This window comes from Papio anubis, chromosome 6 (assembly GCF_008728515.1).
Source record: "Papio anubis isolate 15944 chromosome 6, Panubis1.0, whole genome shotgun sequence".
NCBI classification, from domain to species: domain Eukaryota; kingdom Metazoa; phylum Chordata; class Mammalia; order Primates; family Cercopithecidae; genus Papio; species Papio anubis.
In genome coordinates this window covers 27,115,226-27,139,231 of record NC_044981.1, presented here as the reverse complement: position 1 = coordinate 27,139,231, position 24,006 = coordinate 27,115,226, and the positions used below count along the sequence as shown (strand labels likewise).

At 38.3% G+C, this 24,006-nt stretch overlaps 1 long non-coding RNA gene, 1 other non-coding gene and 1 pseudogene across 2 annotated transcripts; 1 reads left to right on the top strand and 2 right to left on the bottom strand.

The window, feature by feature from the left end:
- Positions 1-724: 724 nt before the first annotated feature.
- LOC110742972 lies at positions 725-3,568 on the bottom strand. The gene is made up of 2 exons (XR_002521308.2): positions 3,162-3,568; positions 725-998 (listed from the first exon to the last, which is right to left on the bottom strand). It is a non-coding gene; the product is annotated as an uncharacterized LOC110742972 (long non-coding RNA).
- A 4,004-nt stretch (positions 3,569-7,572) lies between these two features.
- TRNAK-UUU lies at positions 7,573-7,645 on the top strand. Its single transcript has one exon. It is a non-coding gene; the product is annotated as a tRNA-Lys (tRNA).
- An 8,048-nt stretch (positions 7,646-15,693) lies between these two features.
- Positions 15,694-16,608, bottom strand: LOC110742964 (annotated as a pseudogene).
- Positions 16,609-24,006: the final 7,398 nt, after the last annotated feature.

Below are 24,006 nucleotides of genomic sequence, written 5' to 3'. Positions count from 1 at the left end.
TCCACAGGACTTTTGGGTAGGAGAGGATTTCTTAAAGAAGGAATAACACATAATAATACTAAATATAAGGGGAAAATGATAAATTTAATGACATTAAATTTGTAAGTTAAGAATAAATGAAATAAGCCGGGCACGGTGGCTCATATCTGTAATCCCAGCACTTTGGGAGGCTGAGGCAGGCAGATCGCGAGGTCAAGAGATCGAGACCATCCTAGCTAACATGGTAAAACCTCGTCTCTACTAAAAATACAAAAATTAGCCGGGTGTGATGGCAGTCGCCTGTAGTCCCAGCTACTGGGGAGGCTGAAGCAGGAGAATCACTTGAACCTGGGAGGCGGAGGTTGCAGTGAGCCGAGATCATGCACTCCAGCCTGGCAACAGAGTGAGACTCCGTCTCAAAATAAGTAAGTAAGTAAGTAAATAAATAAATAAATAAATAAAATGAAGAACTATGTTCATCAAAAGACACCATAAAATTATGAAACTGAAAGTCACAGGTCAGAGAAGTTATTTGCAATATAAATAACTTACCCAGGATTATCATGAAAATACAGAATATATAAAGAACTTCTATCAGTCCATGAGAAAAATATAGACAATTCAATAGAAAAATGGAGAAAATTGGGAAAAATAGAGACTTCCCAAAAGATGAGATCCAAAATGGTCACATTAAAAGTTAATAGTTCTATTTATATATTGGTTATGAAACAAACCACTCTAAAAGTCACTGGCTTAATATAACATTTATTTTGTTCACAAACTTGCAATTAGATCTGAGTGCCATGGGGTCAGCTTGTCTTTGATTCACTGGGCGTGAGTTGTGGCTGCTTGAAGTTGGGCTCAAATTATCTGAAGATTCTAGCAATTAAATGTCTGAAGGTTGATTCTGGCTGTTGGCTGTAACCTGAATTTGGACTCCGATAGGATCAGCTACATGTAGGCTCTCCACACTGCTGCTTGGCTTCTTTGCAACATGGTGGCCAGATCTCAAGGACAAGCTGAGAGAGAGAGATTGGTAATGAATGAATATATGAATGCATCAGGCAGAAGGTATTTTGCCTTTTATCATTTAGTCTGAGATTTCAGGAATGGTGTCTCTTCTGCTTCATTCTTTTTGTTAAAAGCAAGACATTAATTCCACCCCACAATCAAAGAGAGGGAAATTAGACTCCACCTTTTGATGGGCAGAATGCCAAATAATTGGTGGACATATTTTAAAACAACTACAGCAATCACCCTTGTTAGAAATTAGGAAATTGCGGCCGGGCGTGGTGGCTCAAGCCTGTAATCCCAGCACTTTGGGAGGCCGAGACGGGCGGATCACGAGGTCAGGAGATCGAGACCATCCTGGCTAACACAGTGAAACCCCGTCTCTACTAAAAATACAAAAATTTAGCCGGGCGAGGTGGCGGGCGCCTGTAGTCCCAGCTACTCGGGAGGCTGAGGCAGGAGAATGGCGTGAACCCGGGAGGTGGAGCTTGCAGTGAGCTGAGATCCGGCCACTGCACTCCAGCCTGGGTGACAGAGCGAGACTCCGTCTCAAAAAAAAAAAAAAAAAAAAAGAAATTAGGAAATTGCAAATTAACCCTGTAATTAGATACTACTGATCTTCTACCAGAATTGCTAAAATTAAAAAAACAAAAAGTAATCATTATTGGTAAGGATATAAAGTAGTAAGAACTTTCTTTTTTGTTGTTTTGTTTTGTTTTAAGACGGAGTCTCGCTCTGTCTCCCAGGCTGGAGTGCAGTGGCGTGATCTCGGCTCACTGCAAGCTCCGCCTCCCAGGTTGACGCCATTCTCCTGCCTCAGCCTCCCGAGTAGCTGGGACTACAGGCGCCCGCCACCACGCCCGTTAGCCAGGATGATCTCTATCTCCTAACCTCGTGATCCACCCGCCTCGGCCTCCCGAAGTGCTGGGATTACAGGCGTCAGCCACCACGCCTGGCCCAAGTAGTAAGAACTTTCATCACTACTACTGAGAATCTAAATTGATAAAACCACTTTAGAAAACAGTTGGATATTATTCAGTAAGTTAAGGATATACATATCTTATTATCCTAGATACATATCCAAGAGAAATGTTTGCATGTGTGCAAATATGTACGAGAATGTTCATAGTAGTAGTGTTTGTATAACCAAGAACTAGAAACAACCTGAGTGCACATTTACAAAAATTGGATAGTGTTGAATGCAAGTCAATAATGACAATGGACAGGTCAGAGATATGTACAATATGAATGAATCTTATAAAAATAATTTTGTGAAAAGACGACACAAAAAGAAAGTATGATTAGACTTATATAAATTTCAAACCAAACAAAATTATGTTATATTGTTCAGGGATATATGTATAGGTGGTAAAATGTATTAAAAATGTAAATAAATGGACTGGGCACAGTGGCTCATCCCTGTAATCCCAGAACTTTGAGAGGCCAAGGTGGGCAGATCACCTGAGGTCAGGAGTTTGAGACCAGGCTGGCCAACATGGCGAACCGCCCTCTACTAAAAATACAAAAATTAGCCAGGTGTGGTGGTGGGTGCCCATAATCCCAGCTACTCGGGAGGCTGAGGCATGAGAATCACTTGAACCAGGGAGGTGGAGGTTGCAGTGAGCTTAGATCACCCCAATGCACTCCAGGCTGGGTGACAGAGAGAGGCTCTGTCTCAAAAAAAAAAAAAAAAAAAAGTGAATAAATGATTACCATAAGTCAGGATTGTGGTTTTCTGTGGGAGTGAAGAGAGTGTGCAAGGCAGAGGTTGTGAATTGAAGAGGCATGACAGCAGTGTTCTATTTATCCTGAATTATGGTTAAACATGTGTACACTGTAAAACTACTTTTCAAAGCTCTACATGTAGGTCTTATTTAGTTCTCTGCATATTTTACAATAGGAAGACATAAAACAAACATGGAAGCTTTTTATATATCAATGTGGAAAGATTTCCAAAATATATTGTGAAGTATCAAAAGCAAGGTCCAGAACATGTGAATCTATATTTGTATTTACATGCAAGTAGATAAAGAAGAATAGACAAGAAATTAACAATAGTAGAAACCTCTGGAGGATGAAGGAAAGGGTAGAAACCAAGTATGTAGGTGACAGGGATGAGAGAAAACTTTTCACTGTAACTATTTGTCTTTTAAACTCTGTGAGTGTATTACCTTTTCAAAATACAAGCCAAATTAACAAACAAAATCTCTTAAAGCCCTAAAAGAGACCTCAGAGAAAAGTATGTCTTCTTAGAACAGATTCCCACTCCCTCAAGGCTTCATGTGTTATCTTCATTCTTAGGAGCCAGGAGCTCAGGAGTCAGTGTTTGTTTCTGGACAGAGAAAAGGTTTGGAAAGAATTAGTGATTACGCAGATCAACACCTACAGCTCCCCAGATGGGACTATAAGTCTCAGATGCTTAGTCCTACTGCAGGGTCAAGCTTTAACTTCTCATACAAGCACTGACCAGTGTAGTGGATCAATGTGATTAAACAGCCCTGTGATTAGTAACTTGGTCAGTTTTACACATATAATCACAACAGGCAGCTATACAGAGTTCAGAACATTTAGCAATGAACAGACCATTCCTGTCCCCTTTCAGGAAAAAACTTATGTATTGAGCACTTCCTGTGTACTCTGGTGGACCATTTATTTAACAAATTATTAATGAGTAGCTGCTACATCACAAGTACTCTGCTGGGCGCTGGGACTATGGCTGTGAACATAATGGGCAAAACTTCCTCTCCTCATGGATTTTGTATTCTAACGTGAAATGCAAAGAAATGAAATGAATAAATAAAATATGTAGTATACTAGATAGTGATAAGCAATTACTTAGAAAAATAAAGCAGGAAAGATAATAGCAATGGCTATTTTTTTTTTTATTTTTTAATGTTTTGCATTTTTAAAGATGTCGAACAGGTAAGTCCCCACTGAGAAAGTGACATTTAAGAAAAAACCTAAAGGGAATAAGGAAAGGAACAGGGCACATATGTGGGAAAAGAAGTTTCCAGGCAAACAGTAAGTGCAAAGGCCTGAGGCAGGAGTTTGCCTGATGTTTGAGGAAGAACAAGGGGGTCTTGTGGCTAGAGGGGAAGAAAAGGGAGAAGAGCCCTCACAGGCCACTAGAAGCACTTTGGCTATTAAACTGAATGAGAAGGGAACCCTGGGAGAGTCTTGAACAGAGGCACTGCTGCTGCATTTAGAATACATAGTAAGAGGGCAGTGATAAATAGAAGCAGGGAGACCAGTGAAGAGCCTGTTGTGAAAATCTGGGTGAGATGTGATGACAGATTTTCTAGTATGGTAGCAATGGAAGTGGTAAAAAATGGTTAGGTTATGGATATATTTTGAAGGTAGAGCTGATGGGATGTAGGATCTGAAGGAAAGAGCAATCACAGATGATAGCACAGATATACTGGCTGTTTATTGAGATGGGGAAGATTCTTGAGGAGCAAGCCTGAAAGAATAATCAGGAGTTCATTTTTTGAAAGGTAAAAAATGCTTGTCAAGAAAGCAGTTACAGACAGGGCGCCGTGGCTCATACCTGTAATCTCAGCACTTTAGGAGGCTGAGGTGGGTGGATCACCTGAGTTCAGGAGTTTGAGACCAGCCTGGCCAATATAGTGAAACTCCATCTCTACTAAAACCACAAAAATTAGTTGAGTGTGATGTCGCGTGCCTGTAATCCCAGCTACTCGGGATGCTGAGGCAGTAGAAACATTGGAACCTAGGAGGCAGGGGAAGTTGCAGTGAGCTGAGATCGCGCCAGTGCACTCCAGCCTGGGCCACAGAGCAAGGCTCCGTCTCAAAAAAAAAAAAAAAAAAAAAGGTAGTGAGTCTAGTGTTTGAAGCAGCAGTCCTAGATGGAAAGAGGCATTTGTATGTCTGTGGTATTTAAGGACTGAGCCCTGAGTATGCTAATTATTTAGGGAAGGATCATGCAAGCGATCATTTAATTTATACATGTAATAATAAGTACTATTAACATAACTAAAATAATCTCAGGAATCCTATGTATATTCCAGGAGCTTCTAAAACCTCTCTTGGGGAGTCAGCAAGAGCTTTCAGAAAGAGGTAATGGGTTATGTTTAAACTGAGATCTGAAGGACAAGTAGGAACTGGAGAATAAGAAAAGGGGAGGACCCTCCAGAGAAAATGCAACTGCAAAGTCCACAAGCAAGAGAGGACATGAAACAATCAGGAATTTCACTGTCCCTTCCACGTCAATGTCTCTGTCACACTTGTTCTGTCGGAGGAATGACTATAGGAGTTTTGGGAATGTTAAATTGTAGAGATTTTAAATTGGGGTTTGGTGGGCAATATTTGCGTGGCTTCTAGTCACTTCTGTGTAGAAGAAAATTATTTGGCATATAGTCATGTAACTCCTAGAACATACCAACTCAGAGGCAGCCTCAACAAAAGCCCAGTTCCCTGAAATAAGCTCCGGTTTTCAAACACAGGAACTCCTGGTTCCTGTCAAAACGCATCCAAACATTATCCAGTCGGAAGTGAAATTCTGAAAGTCTGGCTCCCTCGTATGCAAAGAAAACCCTTTGAGATTTTTGATAGTAGGTGGTTAAGACACTTGTCCCTGAGGCGGAGGTGTTAACTCCAGAGCTCCCCAGTTCTTCTCAAGCAGGGTTTCCCGAGGGCTTTGCTTGCTGGGCTCCTCCTGGATTCTCTCTGTAGTTCCTCCTCAGAGCTCAAGGAAGCTTTTGAAGAAAGGATTTCAAAGGTTAAATATTTGACAGATTGGGACTGCGTAGAGATGGAGGGACTGAAGACACCTGCTTCTTGAGGGGGCCAATTGTCAAGAGGCAGAAAAAAGGAGGAACGAGTAGGGAGGAAGGAAAGAAAAAGACTCAGGAAAACAATGAAACCATCTTCATGTTACAAAAACTGTAAAAATTGAATGGAATATTAGCAGTGCTACCTATTCGTAAGCAATGTGATGCCGTAGAAGCCTGCTGGGCTCATGACCTCAGAGGTTGAAAGATCAAAACCATCCTGGCCTACAGGCAACTTGGAGTGTAAATCTACTTCTGTATCTTCCCTAAAAGTCTGAGAATCAAATCAGTGATGGCACTCCATGGAAAGATACCACTTGATAAATTTCTGGTAGTTGTTTGCCTCTGACACATTGCCCCAGCCTAAAAATTCTCTCCTCTCGAGCTCCCAACATGGAAACAATTGGGAATACTAAGTTAGAACCTCCATCTATCGAGGTGGACTTGCATATTGTGTACAATTTCGTGGAGAAAGGGGGATGACAAATTCCGCAGTGACTTCCATTACATCTTCCAGTAAAGGGGCTTTAAAATTGTTATTTACCTATTAAGTTTTGATTATGTACTAGCAGTAGATGCAAATATAACACAATCCAGAAAAACTATCTTTAACACACATTTCAGGTAACAGGAAATAACATTAGACTTCAATATTTATATCTATATTTGGTCCAAAGAAGTGTCATAGAAGGATCAAAAAAAAAAAAAAAAAAAACTACAAAATGACATTGTACTAGGATAAAAATTCTATAAGAGACATGGAATGGCACTATGAATGCAGAAAAATAAAGGATCAATGTAAAATCTTCCACAATTAAAGAGAGGGCACTGTTCACCTCCCTCTTTTAAAAGGTTGTTGGTAAGTATTAAATTACTATGGTGTTTAGATTCCTATGATACAAGTCACTATATCCTTCAGAAAAACTTAAACTTAATGAAAAATGTTAGATGTCCACTGAAAACATGTGGTAGGTATCACGTTAGTCAAAATTCTTTTAGACAGGCAAGAACACCCCAGAGCAGTGAAAAGTATAAATAATGGGACATTTTATGAGATTTGTCAGGCTCTTACCATTGCTTTCAACTGGTTGCTTCCCACTTTTTTTTTTTTTTTTTTTGAGACGGAGTAGCACTGTGTCCCTCAGGCTGCAGTGCAGTGGAGCGATCTCGGCTCACTGCAACCTCCGCCCCCCGGGTTCAAGCGATTCTCCTGCCTCAGCCTCCTGAGTAGCTGGGATTACAGGCATGCGCCACCACGTCTGGCTACTTTCTTTTTGTATTTTTGGTAGAGGCGGAGTTTCAGCATATTGGCCAAGCTGGTCTCGAACTCCCGACCTCAGGTGATCCGCCCGTTTCGACCTCCCAAAGTGCTGGGATTATAGGCGTGAGCCACTGCTCCCGGCCAACTTCCCACTTCTCTTGTTTTTGTTTTTTAATTGTTTCTTTGTTCCTCTTTGTGTGTTTTTTGGTTATTTCTTGTTACCCAGTAAATATGGCAGTGCTGACAGATTTAACTAAACTTTACACAAATATTTATTAGGAGCAATCAGTTGTTTTCTTGTTTATTTTTCTTTCTACGAACTACACAAATAAGAATTTTTTTTTATGTTACTTACATTTCTTTTCTATGAACCTGCAGAAAACATAAACGAATGGTGGTTGAATTGATTCTGTGGAAGTTAAAGTTCTACTGAGTTACTCTTTTTCACATGTAAGAACCAGTGTATACTCCACTGAACTGTGATAATCATTGATCCTATTTGTAGAACTGTAAGAAAATGTTTGCTAGGGAGCCTGGGTAGCTCAGTCGGTAGAGCATCAGACTTTTAATCTGAGGGTCCAGGGTTCAAGTCCCTGTCCAGGCGCTAACAGAGGTGTTTTTACTTGCTTAGAATGAGGACACATCAAGAAATCCGTTAAATTTTACCTTAGCCAGTAGCAAAGATTTGAGGACAGAGGGCTAGGTGAGGACCGAGGGCTATCTTTGTTTGAGACGTAGTCTCACTCTGTAGCCCAAGCTGGAGTGCAGTGGAGCCATCTCGGCTCACTGCAACCTTAGCCTCTGGGGCTCAAGCGATTCCCCTGCCTCAGCCTCCCAAGCTGCTGGGACTACAGGCGCGCGCCACCATACCCGGTTAATTTTTTTGTATTTTTAGTAGAGACGGGGTTACACCATGTTGCAATAGGTGGTCTCCAACTCCTGAGCTCCGGCGATCCACCCGCCTCGGCCTCCCAAAGTGCTGGGATTACAGGCGTGAGACATCACTCCCGGCCTAAAGAGTTCTTAGACATGACATCAAAGATAATTCGTGAAAGAAAAGTTGGTTAATTGTGTATGTGACCAGCAATTGGATGACAGTCCTTGGGCTCCCCTTGGTAAACTGCTCGCCACTTTACCAAGGAAAATGAAAGAGGGCAGTCCTTCAGTCTTAGCGTGGACAGGGAGATAGAGTAAATGAGAGAGAAAAAAAAAATACGAGCATGCTAGCCTTAGCCCATGTTCCATCATCATCCAAAAGCTTACATTACTAATGATAAAAGATTTGCAATATTCCAGAATGACCCTGTCTAGTGTCATTATAAAGGAAGCTGCAAATGAGAGCTGGTGTTCAGGGACTTCCTAAAAGCTCTCTTCCCTGATTGATATAAGCCACAAGAAGAGAAAGATCTTATCTTTATTAGTTTATTATTTTTTTCGTGTTTTTGTCAAAATGGCCCCAAAAGGGATCCAATCGAAACTGTAGCTGTCATGTAATAATTTGAGCTATACATCAAGTTTATCCTCTTTATTTCAGGGGCACCGTTTTTGTTTCGTTTAAAATCTTGTGACTTTGCAAGCGAATGAAGAAACTATCATTTGATAATTACATATTTATACATGTATCGAAATATCACTCTATACCCCATATATATGTACAATACTTACTGTCAACTAAAAATCTTAAAATTACACTGCTATCACTAACAATTTCATAAAAGTCAGAAGTTGGAAGTTGTCAGGCTCATGATAACGGATACAAGTTTTGCAACATTCAAATTTTTGCTAGAAAGCCCCACTCTTATCATTGGTCACAAATACTGTCAGTTGTTTTCCTTGAAGTGGCAGGCTCACTTGGTTAATTAAAAAATTAAAAAAAATCATGTCTGTCAAATACCGAGTCTTAATAACCATAGTTTGTTAATCATTCTTTCAAATAAAAATGGTGTTTTCTGAAAAAGCCACTAGCTATGCTTGTAACGGAATCAGCTGGAGGAGTGCTTTTTCGGGAGATAACATTGTGCTGAGGTATGCAACGGAAGTCCTTTATGTATACTTTCCATTTCGTCACACAGAACACACACAAGTCGAGTTGAACTTTAATAACATTGATCATTTTTACTGCATCAAGGGAAAAAATCTCTTCTACGATCGTCTATGAAATTTTTTTATAGAAACAAACAAGACGGTTAACACGATTCCCCTCCGGTGACAGCTGCGTTCGCTCCACGACTGCCTAGATTCTACTCGAGAAGACTACACCTAGTGTTTTGCTTGGCGCCCTCCTCCTAGGCTCGCTGTGATAAACGAGTGTCTGCTAAGAGGCTCAGACCATCTTTGGCAGGTTGGAAAACACAGATTCGGAGGTTATGGCCTGAGGCCATCTAGTTATCGAGTAGCGAATCTTCAACTTCCTTGGCAGAGATAGGGACAGTGTAAACGATCAGATGCAAAATGAAATAATTAGAAAATGAAAATTTTGTCGGTACTGAAAGGTGATTTTGATGATTGAAACTAAGATCAGGGGGTTTTGTAATCCGGTCAGCAGACTGGCGCAGCGGAAGCGTGCGAGGCCCGTAACCCAGAGGTCGATGGATCGAAACCATCCTCTGCTACGAGTTTTAGCACGCCACCCCCCAAGAAAAGCCAAATCCCTGGATTTTATGCTTTCAACCATTCCTGAAAACCGCCATTTCCGCTCTGAGTTATGAGTTTCTTTCCTATGAAATCTCACCATTTACCCAAAAGTCGCACACCTCACAGAGCCATACGGTCCTACATTGGAAAATTCCTTTCTTCCCTGGTGTCAGACAAAAGTGTATGCTCAGCTGAGATGCATTTTTATTACTACTTTGTATGCAATTTCACCGTGGAAATGACAAAACCCACATTAACTTCTGCTAATTGCTGGGATATTCTCTTCCTTATTAATTATTTGCTTTAATAAGTATTTGACAATGTATAACTTTATTGTTTTAAGCTAGTTGCTCTCCACCTCTCTGCCTTTGTCATTACTTTTGTTGTTTTTCTTGGTCACCAGAAAAGTCCTTTTTTGGGTGCCAATGTTAAGTTCAATAACTAGCTGCTGAAGGGAATCAGTCGGTTCCACTTCTTCAGTCTTCCCTTTTACAGATCGTAGGTAAATGAATAAGGACTGTTGTATTGATCCTATTTGCATTCATCCTATATAGACCAGTTTGATTTCTTAGACTTAGTGCAAAAAAAAAACAAAAAACAAAAAACAAAACAAAACAAAAAAAAACAAGTAATAGTGAATACAAGCAATGTTCAGAGTACATGAATACACTTCTGTCCAATGAATTGACTCCATGGAATTCAAACCACCTCCTTAGTTGTCTTTTCTGAGTCTAATAATTCATTTATAACACCAGTCAACATTAGTGATATGTGCTAAAATCATTTCTCAATATGAATAAGAATCTCTTCTTAGGACCTATGTGGCTTGGTTGGTACAATACCAGACTTTTACTTTGAAAGTAAAGGGGTCAAACTCTTGTCCAGATGTAGTGGCAGGCCGAGTGCAGTGGCTCACACCTGTAATCCCAGCACTTTGGGAGGTGGAGGCAGGTGGATCACTTGAGATCAGGAGTTAGAGACCAGTCTGGCCAACATGGTGAAACCCTGTCTCTACTAAAAATATAAAATTAGCCAGGTATGGTGGCACATGCCTGTAGTCCCTGCCACTCACGAGGCTGAGGCATGAGAATCGCTAAAACGAGGGAGGCACAGGTTGCAGCGAGCCGAGATCATGCCACCACACTCCAGCCTGGGTGACAAAAGCAAAACTCCGTCTCAAAAAACAAAACAAAACAGATGTAGTGGTGTTTTCTGGTTTGTACAGCCAGGTTTCTATGTATTTGAGTGGGCATACTTAAGAAATCATACCCGAAGTGTCTCATACGTACTTGGATATGATTTAAATGCTAAATTCTGGAACCCTTCGGCCCTTTTGGAAGGTGGTGAGTGTATTTGGTGACAGAGACTGGGGTCATAGGTGGACAGAGGGCCTATCTGGTAGGCAGCCTCTAAGATGATCCCCAATAATCTCTACCTTCTGATATTCTTGCCCTGGTGTAGTTCCCTATGTACCAGGGGTGGTCTTTGTGTCTAATGTAAGTGATAGATCTAGCTCTAGAGGAAAGCCAGTTACTATGTCACCAGCTGTCCTGTGTAGTAGCCCATTTGGGGAGGGAGTGAGCCTTCCTGCCAGCACCTACTAGGGAGATTGAAAGAAGATCCTCCAGACCCAGTCAAGCCTTATGATGACTAGAGCCCTAGCCTGGCATCTTCATTGCAACCCCATGAGGAACCCTGAGCTGGAACTACCCAAATACAACACTTTGATTTTCTGAGTTACAGACACAGTAAGATAATAAATGTGTTGTTTTAAACCACTACATTTGGAATTATTTGTTACAGCAATTGATAAGCAATACAAATCTCAAATAAATTAAGTTTATAACTTAAGGCTCTCTGGACTATTCAAGAAATGCACTTCCAGGATGCCGATCTACTGTAGGTCACCTCGTGTCTTTGATTTAACAAGATGAAGATATTTTCTAATTTCTTTACTTGGTGAATTCCTAAGTGACAGGACTATTTTTCGGGCATTCACTAGGGATGATAGTTGAGGAAGTCTACTTAGGGGAAGAAAGTGGGAAAACTTTATTGGTCACGGCCAGACATGGTGGCTCATACCTGTAATCCCAGCACTTTAGGAGGCCGAAGTGGGAGGATCAGTTGAGCTCAGAAGTTCAAGACCAGCATGGCCAAAACAGTGATACCCATCTCTACTAAAAATACAAAAATTAGCTGGGTGTAGTGGTGCACACCTGTAATCCCGGCTACTTGGGAGGCTGAGGCAGGAGAATCACTTGAACCAAGTAGGCAGAGCTTACAGTGAACCAAGATTGCACCACTGCATTCCAGCCTGGGTGACAGAGCAAGACACGTCTCAAAAAAAAAAAAAAAAAAAAAAAAATTGGTCAGCCACTGTATCCAACTGATCAAAGTTTTGCTCCATAGAGCATTAATAGCCCTACATATAGAAGTTGTGCATGTGCAGATATCAAAGATCTCTCAGCAGCTCATATTTCAACAGCAACAGAGAAGCCTTATAGTAGAAGACAAGAAGTTCAACAGAGGTGAACAGTGAAGTCCTGCTGTTTTCTGCACACAGAGGAAATTGGTTGCCATGACTATTGGGGTAAAACAAGTTGCAAGGTAAGATGGCAAGAGAATCGGAGGTGGCACAAAAGATATGTCTGATACCCAAGAGTATGCTTGTCTTACAAAATATTTTAGGAAGTGTTCCTTTCTCCCTATTGCTTGAGAGTTTATGCAAGATTCATGTTATTTGTTTCATAAATATTTGGAAGAATTCACCTTTGAAGCAGCATAGGCCTGGAGTTTTCTCTGTAAGGTTTTAAATTACCGATTCATTTGTTTAATAGGTATAGGACTATTTAAATTTTCTATTACTTCCTGTATCAGTTTTTGTAACCTGTGTCTTCCTAGGAATTTTTTCATTTCATCTACGTTTTTAAATGCATTGCCATGTTATTATTTATAATATTCTCTCATACACTTTTTACTGTGTGCAGGGATGTATAGTGATGTCCTTTTTTATTTATTTATTTTTAAATTTTTATTTATTTATTTATTTTTTGAGATGGAGTTTCACTTTTGTTGCCCAGGCTGGAGTGCAATGGCATGATCTCGGCTCACCACAACCTCGCCTCCCGGGTTCAAGCAATTCTCCTGCCTCAGCTTCCCAAGTAAGTGGGATTACAGGTGTGAGCCTCCATGCCAGGCTAATTTTGTATTTTTAGTAGAAACGGGGTTTTGCCACGTTGGCCAGGCTGGTTTCAAACCCCTGACCTCAGGTGATCCGCCTGCCTCAGCCTCCCAAAGTGCTGGGATTATAGGCATGAGCCACCACGCCCAGCCTTTTTATAATATTCTCTTATATACTTTTTGCTGTGTGCAGGGATGTATAGTGATGTCCTTTTTTCATTTCTGATATTAGTAATTTATGTGAACTCTTATATATAAGAATATATCTTATCAGACTTGCTAGGTAGTTATCAATTTTATTAATATGTTCAAGTAACCAGTCCTTGGCTTTGTTTATTTTCTTTATATGTTTATTTTCCATTTCATTTTTCTGCTTTTAACTCTCTTGTTTTCTTCTTTTATGACCTATAACATGATTTCCTGTTCTTCTAAAAGTCCTTAAAAGTTTATTTTTTTAAGCTTTTTAAAATAATGTATTAAAGACTATACCTTTGTCAACTGAAAAATCATGAGATGTATAAATTTGGAAAGAATACTTTACTTTTTAAAAATAGTTACAGCCTGTAAGCTGGTTATACTGACAGGTTGGAAAGTGTAGCTTCCAGCCAAAGCCAGAAGGAGACACTTCAAGGGAGGAGGGATTGGGCAGGAGTTTTATGCTGAACAGGTTTACTACACACACATATTTAACAGGTTATAGGAGGAGTTATGAATATTTTCAAAGGGGGAATGTGCATATACATGATAAGTAAACATGTAAGTTACATGTCACTTATGTTTATTATGTTACTATGGGGTCGAGACTTAATATTTAAAAATATTACAATTAGCCCCTATACATCAAAAGGTGAAGCAGGGACACGAAGGTAAAGCAGAGACATGAAGCAGCGTCTGTAAACTGGCCAGAACCGGTCTGTGGTTGGTGGTCTTTTTATTAGAAGTTACTGAAACTAGTCTGTTGTCTAATCAAAGCTGTAGTTATGGCTTGTGAAATGGAGGGATCAGTTAGTCAGTGTTTGATGGGTGGTAAGCTGTAACTTTTTAAAAAAATATTGTTTATCTTTAAGCCGGTGTTTGTTTAGCTGTTAGAGAAAAAGGAGAAAAATTAACCTTGTGGCAATTAGAATAGAGTTTATTTTTTAAGTGTATGGGTGTGTGACTTAACCCTTGTCTGGCGTGGCCTTAGGTCTTGTTTATAATTTCCTACCTTATTGCCACAAAGAGTTTCTTTCTTTCTTTCTCCTTCCTTCCTTCCTTCCTTCCTTCCTTCCTTCCTTCCTTCCTTCCTTCCTTCCTTCCTTTCTTTTTCTCTCTTTCTTTCTTTCTTTCTTTCTTTCTTTCTTTCTTTCTTTCTTTCTTTCTTTCTTTCTTTCTTTCTTTCTTTTCTTTCTTTCTTTCTCTTCTTTCTCTTTCTCTCTCTCTCTTTTCCTTCCTTCCTTCCTCCCTTCCTCCCTTTCTCTCTTTGTCTCTTTCTCCCTTTCTCCCTTTCTCCCTTTCTCCCTTTCTCTCTTTCTCTCTTTCTTTCTTTCTCTTCTCTCTCTCTCTTTTTTATTTTTATTTTTTTTAAGACAGAGTCTTGCTCTGTCGCCCAGGCTGCAGTAGCACATTCTCGGCTCACTGCAACCTCCACCTCCTGGGTTCAAGTGATTCTCCTGCTTCAGCCTCCTGAGTAGCTGGGATTACAGGCGCCCATCACCATGCCTGGCTAATACAAAGAGTTCATTTCATCAGTCTTATGAACTCTATTTTAACATTAATGCTGGTCAGTTATTGTGTCTAAACTACAAAATGGCGGAAGTATGACGAAGTGTATCTAACTTCCCATCCTGTAACCTCCCTATGAAATTTGCATAATCATATGTCAATGTGTCTATTTGGAAACAGAAATAGTGTTCCATGCCAAGCATCTTTTGGGAATCCATGAATCTAATCAACTTTATAAACTTAATGCAAAATTCGTGCAAATAAATGGTTTACAAATTTGAGAAATATACAAGAAAGTATAGAAATAAGAGCAAATATTGTTTATTTTAAACTTATTTACAGGGCATTTTGGATATATACAGATATGAAGTACTAATAAACATATAAGCCAATTCAAGAAATAAAAAATTACAAATGAAGGTGAAGTCATCTATATTCCCAACTCTTTTCACATCTTCCAAACCTCTTAAAGATAACCACTACTTTGAATTTGATTTTTACCATGTCCTTACATTTCTTTATTTTTACTACATTAGAGTTTTTATTGATATAACTTTTCATGTTTTTAGAACCTGTATGTATTTTACACTTTACATACTCATCTGCAATGTACACATTTATGCTTGAAGAAACTTTCATAGATTGAATCGCAATGGATTTTTGTTTTCAAATTTTTACCTAGGTGCAATCAGGACTAAATTTATTTTTTATTTTATCATATATTGTTTCTCTTCAAGGATGACAACCAAATGAATAAATTTCTTTTTTTTCTTCTTCTTTTTCTTTTCTTTTCTTTTTTTTTTTTCTTTTGTTTGTTTGTTTGTTAGTTTGTTTTGAGACGGAGTCTTGCTCTGTCGCCCAGGCTGGAGTGCAGTGGCGCGATCTCGGCTCAATGCAAACTCCACCTCCCAGGTTCACGCCTTTCTCCTGCCTCAGCCTCCCGAGTAGCTGGGCCCGGCTAATTTTTTGTGTATTTAGTAGAGACGGGTTTCGCCGTGTTAGCCAGGTTGGTCTCGATCTCCTGACTTTGTGATCCGCCTGCCTCGGCCTCCCAAAGTGCTGGGATTACAGGCGTGAGCCACTGCGCCCAGCCTTCTTTCCTTTCCTTTCCTTTTTTTTTTTTTTTTCAGACAGGGTCTTGCTGTCTCCCAGGCTGGAGTTCAGTGGCGTGGTCTTGGCTCATTGCAGCCTGGAGCTCCCAGGCCAAAGGACTAAATTTCTAAACTCAGAAAAATTTAAAAATGCATTCTCTTGTAGTTAAAATAATTTTTATCAGGATTCCTTTGATGCAATAGAAAGCTGTGTGGTAAGCAGGGGGAAGTAATCATATTTAAAATGGCACAGGTTAATCTGGAAACTCTATTATCATAATTAATCAACATCAAAGTGCAGATAATTGGGTAGGAAGATGAAACAAAGCTAGTACTGTTCTCCAGGATTAGGCTGTTCTCATATATAGAGCTAATATAAGTGGAAAGACACATGTTAGTCCCATAAAAGAAAACAAAGCAGCTCACCAGCAAGAAGACAACATGAGTGGCTTCTGTTTCAGGAAAAGATTGTGGAGAGAGACTGATACTGTGAATATGAAAGACCGTCTTTTGATGCCTTAAGAAAATAGTCACCATGTAGAAACTACTCTAAATCATGAGGAACAAAAAGAGGAAACCTTGAGTAAACATGGCACTTTGAAATATCGTTGCATGGTAGTATATAAAATGTTTGTTTTACAGTATATCAGAGAATATCCAAGTCCAACATTAGTGGATTTGCTGGTGGCTATGGTGCTTATAATGACCCACATATTGATTAGCATGTTGTTTATTTAGGAATAAATCAATAAGGGAAAAAATTATGGGGAGATTTGAGGTTTGAGCCATGCCCACTTGGAATGACAAGGACTGATAATAACAGCCTGAAATATACTCAGGAGAGAAGAAGTACATACACAAATGTCCCGTGTCATTTTATAAATGTATAGCCCTGTTTTACAACAAGTATCAACAAAAGTACTTCTAATTCCGAAGGATGACATTATATATGGAACACCCTGATGATAACTGTTATAACGTTAGCCAAAGTTAGGTGCATAAGAATCACATCTAAGGGGTTCTTCTGATGGGGCCGAAATAAGATGATGTACATACATATAATGAATAGCAATGAGTTCCCCATGAGCCCAATGCCAGTTTGAAAGACAGGTAAGATTCCCAGTGTTGTGTCACTTGAATACAAAATATTCACGATTTTCTTGGATCTTTTGATTGAAGCCAGCGCAGCCTAAACAGCAGCATAAATATATTCCACATATGAAAGTTTAGCAATCACTGAATTCTTAGAAAGAAATTTCAATTTTGACATGGAAATTATCATGAACGAGGGACAAATCTATCATGAAAGAGGGACAAATACTCAACTATACATGAATTCATTACATTTTTGTGGGATTTCCAGAGGCTGGATGCCATGTATTGTTCAAATATCTAGAGAGCAGATTAAGTTTACGTGGCAGTTGGGCTTTGCATACACATTTTTACCATTTGTTCTAGCCCATTTTACAGGATTAGTCTGTTCTATTTTAAAGATAGTTTCCCATGTAATAAAAAACAATCTTATTTCAAATTCTAATATTGAATTTTAATTGTAAACTTATAACTTGAAATATTTTGTACTTTTTATACACAGGTAATATTTATAACCTATAAATAGCAATATATAAATATGAATCCACTTTTCAGAGCACTAATTGTACAATACTGTTATTTTATGAATAATAAAATGTATTTATAGAATATGGTTAACTACTGAGTAATTTATGTCATTAATGCTAAATTTGCTTGTTCTGAAAAACTTTCTTTGCTTAGGAAGCATATTTAATATTTTTACAAATGTAGTAAAGGTGTAATTGAAGTTGACAAAGTGATGAAATGTAATAAGGTATTAAATAAATTTACTTTCCAGTTAGCCAACAGGGTTGATGAAGTCCTTTTCATTTAATGGATAAACAGCCCTTCTCCTGACACTGAATTACCATCTAGTTATTACATAACTTTCTATGTTTCCTTACAGCTTGGTCTCCAGCTTGCCCTGCAGTATTCAGAATACTGTACACATGCACACACATCCTATTGATTCTGTTTCTCTGGAGACCTCAGACTTAGGAAGCGGAAATGCAACCTGCATGCCCAGGGCCAGATGCAAGCTCCAAAAAGTCCTAAGAGAACCTTTGGCTTGTACCTCTGATTGATCTTTGGAGTCCGTGCAAGCAGAAGATGATAGCTAAGGCAGAGTTGCAGGTGGCTTGGCTTAGAGATAAGGAGTACGCCAGCTCAGAGCCCATCTGCAAAGACCAGAGTGTTGGTTTTTTTCTCCCTCCAGATATTTATGAAAATCTTTGTCAAGTCACTGGCTGACTGCTAAGGTAACATAACTTCAGTGACAACACATGACAAGCAATATAGTCTTTGCAAAAATAGTTTGGGAAACTCACTAAAGAAACAGATGACTGAAATCCTCAAACATCAAAAATCAACTATAGCAAACCCTGTGGAGGCGAAAACATCTGATATCCAGAGTTTCCAGATTATAATATTCAAAATGTCCACTTTCAACAAAAAACTACAGGACATAAAGAAACAGAAATATGTGGCTCATTCACAGGGAAAAAAAGAAATGGACAGAAACTATCCCTGAGGAAGCCCAGACATTGGGTTTGCTAGATAAAGACTTTAAATCAACTGTCTTAAAGAGCTAAAGGAAACCATGAACAAAGAACTGAATGAAACCAAAAGAATGGTGTATAAACAAGTAAAGAGAATATAAACATATAAAGAGAACAAAAAGATAGAATGATAAAATGGAACCAAATAGAAATTATAGAGTTGAAAAGTGTAATAGTTTAAAAATTTACTAGAGGTGCTCAACAGCAGATTTGAGGATGTGAAAGAAGGAACCATTGAGCTTGAAGATAGGACAATTGAAAATATCCAGTCGGCTCATGCCTGCAATCCCAGAACTTTGGGAGCCGAGGAAGGCAGATCGCTTGAGCCCAGGAGTTCGAGACCAGCCTGGCCAACATGGTGAAACCCCATCTCTACTAAAAATACAAAAATTAGCCAGGCGTGGTGGCACATGCCTGTAGTCCCAGCTACTTGGGTGGCTGAGGCAGGAGAATCGTCTGAACTAGGGAGATGGAAGTTGCAGTGTGCCAAGATCATGCCTCTGCACTCCAGCCTGGGCGACAGTGAGACTCCATCTCAAAAAAAAAAAAAAAAAAAAAATCTTCACAATCTTGTGGTAAGAAAAATTTTGTTAGGACATAGAAAACACTAACAACAAAAAATTTTAAATACAATTTCACTAAAATTAAAATCTGCTCTTCAAAAAACACCCTTAATAAGATGAAAAAGGATAGCCAAAAATTGTTAGAAAATATCTGTAATACATATATCTGACAATGAACCTGTATCTAGGCTATATAATTTACCTCACAACCTCACAACAACATAATACCTATTAAATAAGGAGCAGCTGAGCACGGTGGCTCACATCTGTAATCCCAGCACTTTGGGAGGCCAAGGCAGGTGGATTACAAGGTCAAGAAATCAAGATCATCCTGGCCAACATGGTGAAACCCCGTCTCTACTAAAAATACAAAAATTAGCTGGCCATGGTGGCGTGTGCCTATAGTCCCAGCTACTTGGGAGGCTGAGGCAGGAGAATCGCTTGAACCTGGGAGGCAGATGTTGCAGTGAGCTGTGATTGTGCCACTGCACTCCAGCCTGGTGAAAGAGGAAGACTCAGTCAAGAAGAAGAAGAGGAAGAGGAAGAGGAAGGAGCAAAAGGTTTCAATAAATACTTCATAAAATAAGATTAATGAATGGCCAATAAAGCATTCAATAATGAATGCTCAACATCTTTATTCACTAGGCTAATGTAAATGAAAACCATTGTGAGATTCCACTACACACCCACTAGACTGGCTAAAGTTATTAAAGTTAACATACTGAAAATACCAAGTGTTGGCAAGGATGTGTAGCAGCTAAAACTTTTAAGTTCCTGGTGAGAATGTAAAGTTGTTCAAATAGTTTGGAAATTATCGGACAGTTTTTATCTATTTAAAGACATGCCCAAAGAACTGTATCCTAATTTTCGTAGCAGCTTTTTTTGAAATAGTTGAAAACTGGAAAAAAACTAAATGTCCATTAATATGTGAATGAACAAACAAACAATTATATATTCATATAATGAACTATTACTCAGCAATAAAATGAAATGCACCACTCTTACATACAACAATGTGGATGAATCTGAAGAACATTGCTCTGAATAAAAGAAGCCAGGCAGAACCAGTTCAGCGGCTGATGCCTGTAATCCCAGCACTTTGGGAGGCTGAGGTGGGGGAATCACTTGAGGTCAGGAGTTCGAGACCAGGCTGGCCAACATAGTGAAACACCCGTCTCTACTGAAAATTAAAAAATTAGCCAGGCATGGTGGTGCGCACCTGTAATCCCAGCTACTTAGGAGGCTCAGGCAGGAGAATCACTTGAACTCAGGAGGCAGAGGTTGCTGTGAGCCGAGATCATGCCACTGCACTCCAGCCTTGGCGACAGAGTGAGACTCTGTCTCAAAAAAAAAAAAGAAGCCAGACAGTAAAGAAGAGATACTCTATTACTCCATTTGTAATAAATCTTACGAGTCACAACTAATGTAATAGAAATTAGAGCCGTTGGTTGACTGGGCCCAGGTCGAGGATGCACTGATTGCAAAAGAACGTGGGAAATTTGGGGAGAATAAAATGTTCTGATTGAGGTGGTTGTGACATTGTGTGTGTGTGTGTGTCAAAATGATGAAACTGTACAACTTAAAATGACTCTTCTGTACATAAGTTATACCTCAATAAAGTTTATGCACACACAAAACAAGAAAAACAGGATTAGTAAGATAGAAAATTCAGAGTATATTGAATTAAATAGAAAGAAGATTTAAAATATATTAGATGCAATAAACAACAAAAAGGGAAGAGAGAAAAAGTAGGTAAAGAAGGAATAAAATGAAGAATTAGTATCAATAAAAAGAAAATCAAAAAGAGGAAATATTAAAAAGAAACATAATTAAATTACCAAAAGATAAAAAAAGTATTGGTGATGGCTAAAATATAGAAAAGTTGCGAACACACTTTTAGAATAAACAGCAACCAATAAGTGAGTCAGAGAAAGTGCTTGAAAAGGAGACAAAGGTTATAAATTGATATCCAGATATGCAGGGAAAGAGGAAAGAGAACACAAATATATAATTATTATGGCATTTTATTTACAGCATGTTATGTAAAATCCTACAAAGGAAAGTTTGGGAAGAAGAAAATAAAGTAATAAACCAATATGAAAATAGCAATGTTTACAAAAGGAAAATGATTTTACTTTAAGACAATCTGAAATATCAAAGAGTTAAAAAAAAAAACCAAAACTTAAGCAAAGACGTCAAGGAGGGAAAATATATTTTAAAATAATACCTGAATTGTTAAATATATTTCTAAATTATCAATACTAAAAATTAAAAGAATAATTAAAAGCAGCGTTAAAATAAAATAAAAAATATTGTTTAACAGAAGATGATTTAAAAAGAATACAAACCTGAGGTCAGGAGTTCAAGACCAGCCTGGCCAACATGATGAAACTCCGTCTTTACTAAAAACACAAAAATTAGCCAGGCGTGGTGGCACATGCCTGTAATTCCAGCTACTCCAGAGGCTAAGGCAGGAGAATCGTTTGAACCCAGGAGGCAGAGGTTGCAGTGAGCCAAGATCGCGCCACTACACTCCAACCTGGGCAACAAGAGCAAGACTCCATCTCAAAAAATAAAATAAAATAAAATATAAAAAGAATATAAAACATTTTCAACTTAAATATAAAGATGATTTGTAAAAGAATATAAAACATTTAATAAAATAAGACAGTATGAATAGAGAGGGAATAGAAATTGAGGGGGAACAGTATAAAGATAAAAAGAATGAAGAGAGAGAAAAAAGAAAAATAAGATATGAAAATCAGTGAAAAGAAAGTGTACGATAAGAAATAGACACTGTAGTAATGAAAGAAACAATACTAAAAGAAGATACAGAATGAGAAAAAATGAATGCGACCGGGCGCGGTGGCTCATGCCTGTAATCCCAGCACTTTGGGAGGCCAAGGCGGGCGGATCACGAGGTCAGGAAATCGAGACCACCCTGGCTAACACGGTGAAACCCCATCTCTACTAAAAAAAAAAAAAAAAAAAAAGAAAGAAAGAAAGAAAGAAAGAAAGAATAAAAAAGAAAGCTAGAATTTGGAGAGTTTTGTGTAAAAAATTGTAAAAGGACAGCAAAAGAATAAAAGTTATACAAATCCACTTCTGAAGTCAGAGAAAAGCAAAACCATCTGAGGAATGTTGTGAGCTTTAATCATTGAAAGAGAAGAGCTTTATAGAGAAGTGGTTGTAAGAAAAAAATATAAAATATCTGGAAACGATGCAAAGCATTTCAAATGTGAAAACATGGACCAAAACAATATAGAGATAAATAAGGGAAGTTACAACAGTACAGAAGAAGAGGTTATCCAGAAAGGAGCAGTAAAAAGAAATCCATAATTGGATTTTTAAAAAATTACTTAAGGTATAAAGTATAGGAAGAATAAAAACACTGAGGAGATATAATACATGAAATTAACTAAAGCTTGATTAAATAATATCAAAATAGTATATAAAGTATGGGGAGAATTTTAAAAATAAAGAATATCAAAGTAGAAAATGAAATATATAGAGAAAGAATATAAAGATAAGGTTACTTATTTAATAAATACTTGCTGAGCACTTATGTGTAAGCAATGTTCTAACACTTTACAGATACTTAACATAACTAACCCTCACAAAATCCTGTAAGGTAGGTAAAATTATTATTCCAAATTTACAGATGAGGACAAGAAGAGATTGAGTAACTTGCCCAGGTTCTCACAGCTCATAGGTTGCAAAATTGTACTTGACCCAGGCAGTGGAGCCCATTCTGTTAAGCACTACTGAGAAAATAAGTAGCAGAGAAGAAAAAGAGAAATGAAGGAAGAGAGAGAAAAATTTAAAAAAGAACAAAAATGTAAAGAGTCAGAACTTGGTAACCAAAATTAATGAAGTAAGACTGAAATAGAGGAAGGAAAATAGAAAGCTTGAATTACATTAATTTTGGAAGAGAAAGAATAGGAGTTGTACTGGCTGTTAAATTTGGGGGAACCAAAGCAAAACGAAAACACAAGGGGCCTCTTGTTAATAAATTACTAAGAATTTCAAGACAATGACAGCAGAACATTAAATCACGTATGGGGCTCTTCTATACATGGAGAAATAAGACAAGGAAAAGCTTTCCAGAATCCTTAAACTGCCTTTGAATTCTCAGAGCAGGGGCCTTTGAAGAATATTTACCACAGGAGATTGCTGCTGCCCACAACTGCAGGCAGATACTCTCGTGCTGTGCAGAGAGGCCAAGGTTGGCTCCTTCCCTTTTAGGGAGGGCTCATCTGCATTTTGACTTGTCATCCTTAGTGCACATGCCTTTTGTGGAGGGTGGATTGCTCTGATGCATCCAGAGAAGCTGCAAATAGCTCTTCCAGACGCCAAGTATCATCATGGTGAATTTATTAGAATTATTAACTGAAGGTGCAAAGCCACCACCTGGAAACACACACTTTTCCCTGCCTGAACAATGCAATAGAATATTCTGCTGCATTCCCCAAGGCTCTAGGACTGTGATGGGAGAAATTAATCGGTTTAATTTCACTCAGCCAATAAAATTACCACGAGTTTTACTATTGCTTGGGCCTTGTTGCATCTTCCCAGAGAATGTTTTTTCCCTTAAGATGCTGCTATGACTTTTTTCATTTGGAGCAGGTTTATATTTCTGAAGTTTCTTTAAAAAGCAAACTTAATACTGTTTTGTTTAATGAGTCAATTCAATTTTTAATTGAATTATCAGTACCTATATTAATTGGTATGTACAAAGTGATTTTCCTAAGATTTAAAAATTTTTACTGTATTTTAATTGCTTCTAACAACTTGTGTTAAATATTATAAAGTATATTTTACTGTGAAAATTTGAATGTACATTCATATTGACATACACACAAAAATGCAATATATAAAAGTTAAAATACTTTTTTGCAAATACAAATTTACCCAATAAAACTGAAGAAATAAAATATTGCCAATACTTTGAAGCCCTAAATCTGCCCTTCTCAATCTCATCTTCCTTTCTTCCTCTGCAGAATAATTATTTTATATTTATTATTCTTTTTACTGTTCTCAATTGATTTGCCACATATATATGCATTATGAGAGAATATGTTAAGTTTGCATGTTTCTGAACTTTATATTAATGTTGTTCACACTTCTACATTCTGCTTTGTGAAGCTGGGGCTGGGACTGCAA